General features: G+C 46.1%; 1 pseudogene; it reads right to left on the bottom strand.

The window, feature by feature from the left end:
• Window positions 1-2,737: 2,737 nt before the first annotated feature.
• LOC144180235 (uncharacterized) lies at window positions 2,738-3,481 on the bottom strand (annotated as a pseudogene).
• Between the last annotated feature and the right edge of the window lie 500 nt (window positions 3,482-3,981).

Raw genomic sequence — 3,981 nt, 5'->3', positions numbered from 1 at the left:
TCCCACGAACCTAAACATTATGTCTGACTGTGTACAAAACAGTTGTAAAGAGAACGGAGAACGGAGAACGGGCAGAGGAAAATATTCGCGAGTTCTAATTAGTACATGAATACCAAACGCAATTTTATCAACAAGAGACATGATGTGCATTTGAAATTTTAAATGATTATCGAGCGCCACTCCTGGGAATGTGGTGTAATCAGAAGGGTAGATAAAATGTGTGCCAAGGTGTACATGGGGGATTGAGGTAATTTGCTTATGATGGTAGTGAAAAATTATAAAACTGGTTTTACTGTGATTTATATTTGACCTTTTGTTTCGGCACCAATCGGATGACCTTATTAAATCGTCGTTTAATTTTTTAGTTAGGTTCGTTAGGTGAGAATCAGCCAGAAGCGCCGTGGAAGTTGATTCACCGAGAATCGTTTGTGGACGTCACTTTTTTGACTCCTACGATGCTTCCGCATTTTTTGAGGTTTCTCCGAGCACAATTCGCTCCATTAAGCTTTGTTGCTTGAATACCCCTGTTTAGTCCTCACCTACGAGCCAAGCTCTTCCAGGGTCTTTCCTGTACCAGTCAACTGAAATATTAAATACACTGGGAGAAAAATGAACCTTCGACGCCAGTGAACTTACGTTTAACAAACAGGTCAAAGAAGTGTTACTTAAGCAAAACGCTCGCAATACTGATATATAATTAAGGGTTCGAAGTATATGTCATGTCTATATGTTCCCCTAAAGGTAGAAATCAAAAACAATTACAAACTAAAATACATTATTACGTAATTGTGACATAGTAGGGTAATTCATGAAAGTTAATGCGCACGAATTACTGTGTTTGTGTGTACACTGTGATCCTTCTGTGAATATTAGACCTATGTTTTGTATAATACATAAGAAATGTAGTAATGCCTTTGCTTTGTGCTATTTTTCTATTAGTTTTGTGCTATTGTGCTGAAATTTGTGGACAGCCCTGTTATTACGTACACTGCAAATCGGGTGGCTGAGGCCTCAGTCAGGCCAAGTCCGCCTTTAGTCTCATCCTCCCCTTGGTTTTGCCACGAAATAAAAATCATAACCAAAATTTAAAAAAATCACGCCATATCCACGGAATGAATGATGATAAGTGGGGCGAAGCTCGAGAGGGGGAGATGATCGGTAACCGTAACTCTCCCGTGAAAGTTCGCCCATTACATCATTAAGAAAGACGTAATACTGTGTGCGTACATTGTACAAATCAACTTTTATTTTCGGAGTCAATGCTCCCAGGCCCAGACCTGGTGAAAGACCCCGCGCCATCGAGGACTACCCCGCACCTCCACCACAATTTGTCACGTAGGTCCGAGAACGACTGCCTGCGTTCGTGGCGTGATCTCTTGCGTGATCTCCACAACGCAGTGCACGTGCGCTCGTGCCTCCGTTGGCGAACACAGACAAGCTCGCGCTCCCGGTGCCGAGTTTGCGCTGCCGGTTGCAGCCGGTTCTTGCGCGTGCAACGCGGCCCACTTTGCGACATCTCCGAAAGCATGCGGCGGTCACGTACCATGAGACACAAGGGATGGACAGACCCATAACTTAAGGAGCTTCGCCCCTAAAAATCAAGGATAGCTTTCCGCGTAGCCAAAATCAAGATAGCTCTTCTTGATTTTGCATAAAATCCCGGCCGCGGCGGCCGCTTTTCTGATGGAGGCGAAAAGCAAAAACGCCCGTGTGTACGAGATTTCGGCGCACGATAAAGATCCCCAGGTGGTCAAAATTAATCCGGAGCCCTCCACTACGGCGCGCCTCATCGCCTGCGTTGCGTCGGCGCGTACAAACCCTCAATCAATCAATTTTGCATAAAACAAATACAGGGCCTCGTGCGGTACTTGCGTCGAAGCATGATAAATGTCGTTTATGTCACTTTTCACGTTTATTAAGACGCAGGGCGCGTTCATTCTGGAATGGCGCGCATGGTATTTGATTTTTATTATAAATTCCTTGCTTCCCAAATAATTATCTTAGTCTGCCTACGCCCGCATTGCATCTTTACCTCAGTCTGTTTAGCTCAGTAGTAGAATGAACCAGTACAAACTAGCCCAGTTCAGTTTTTGACCCATTCGTTGAAGCGACGATCCGTCATATCGACGAACTGCCCTATTACGAATTTTCCTGTGCGACTAGTTGCCCTAATACGAATTGCCTTCCGACGAGTTGCGCTACAATCATGGGCATGCGGTGGAGTAGCCTATTTCAGAAGTAAGGCCTCTTGGCGCCGCTTATCAACCGCCTAAGACGTGCCGGTGGCTACTGTACACTGCCGCATTGGGCATAGACCAGCCCCCGCTTCTTTGTTGTAGTTAACAATTTTGGTGACTGTGCTAATGTTTTTTCTCAAATATGTCCAGTTTTGTTTTTACTGAACAATGTTGCCATGCAGGCAGTTTAAAACCAATTTGAAGTTAAGTGTAGTGAAGTTTATTTCTTTTCATAGAAAATATGGGACCGAGTCAAAAGGCTGTGAAGCCTGACGAGGCCTCGATACCCTAAGAACGTAGGCAGTACAGATTAGGGCTGGGCGTCGATCAAAAATTTTAATCCAATTAATCGGCTGCCTTTAATCGGTTAATTAATCGATTAATCGGATGTGTTCATTTAGATAAATAAGGGTTAAAAGACAAAGAATGTTTAGTTTTTCTTGATGGTTGTTTTCATTTTAACATTGTCGATGCTAGTTTGTACAAATCATTTTAGACAATCAATGATAATTCATCCAGTTGCGGAGGCAAAGAAGCTTGTAAACATTTTCAGGTGGCAGAGAGTTCCTTTGCTTGTTGACAGTCATCCCGGCTGTGCTGAACACACGCTCGCATGGCGCGTTCAGGTTACTGAAAACACAGCAGCATTTTCATAACGGGCGCTATAGTCCCGGAAGGAGAAAGCTCTGTACCTCCCACCACTCCAAAGGATCCAGATCGTTCTCGGCTACTTCTGCCATAGAGCGGTATAACGACACCTGGCAAGGTATGTTTTGCTCTTCACTTTCGGCCACAAAATGGTACTTTCGCTTTTTGCTGGGGTTATTTTCAGTGGGCGTGGCGGATGGCTTAGTGGCTAACTGAGGAAGCCTTTCCCACACATGTTCGCGGCGATCTCTGTCGATGCAAGAGAGGCTCGCGGATAAAGAGATGTGGCCACCTCGTAACCACTGTGACGCGGCCACGCAAAGAGCCTTTCTTCGACTGAATCGACCAGCATGGCCTTGAAGCGGCAGAAAAAGCGGGGTCACAGTCGTTCGTAGTCATGGTGTTCTTGAGTAGTTTCAAGGGAGGGATGAGCACGGACCGCGTTACGTACTTGTCTCCTCCTAGGAGTAATCCCTAAGATGCTCCAAAATGTCCCATTCGGCATCTGTGATGTGCGGAGTGAGTGTCTTCCTGCCAGTCGCGTGCTCCATGGCGCGGTGTAAGGGTTCCTTGAGCTCAATCAGACTGTTTATCATCACTTTTCTGCTGTTCCAGCGTGTAGCCATGCCTTGCTGAAGCTTCTTTCTGGGCATACCAAGGTCACTCACTTGCATGCTTTGAAAGAACCGCCTGGTGACTTGAGCTGTGCTTAAAATGACACACAACGCGTCGACAAACTTCAAGAAGTCGTTCCACGCCAGTTACGCCGTGCACCTTCTGTACACAGAGCTGCAAAGTAGGAGCTGCGCACTTCAAATTCTTAAAGTTCGCTTTCTCCACCCCAAGACAGATGTTTCTGGAATTATTCGTGTGCACAGCTACCACTTTAACATCTATGCCACACTCTATGGCAGCCTCCAATATTTCAGTGGCACATTGATCCTCCGTGTGCCGCTCCGGAGCGTGTCTCACCTGGAGTGTTGCCGATCGGAGCACCCAGTCGTCGTCTATCCAATGAGCCGTCACACCGAGGTAGGCATCGTTGGCCACAGAAGTCCAGAAGTCAGCCGTTAAAGGGGCCCTGAAAGGCATTTTG

Source organism: Haemaphysalis longicornis, unplaced genomic scaffold (assembly GCF_048455015.1).
Source record: "Haemaphysalis longicornis isolate Haplotype H1 unplaced genomic scaffold, Haemaphysalis longicornis Haplotype H1 scaffold_4, whole genome shotgun sequence".
In the NCBI taxonomy this organism is placed as follows: Eukaryota; Metazoa; Arthropoda; class Arachnida; order Ixodida; family Ixodidae; genus Haemaphysalis; species Haemaphysalis longicornis.
This window is presented reverse-complemented; position numbering and strand designations above follow the sequence as displayed.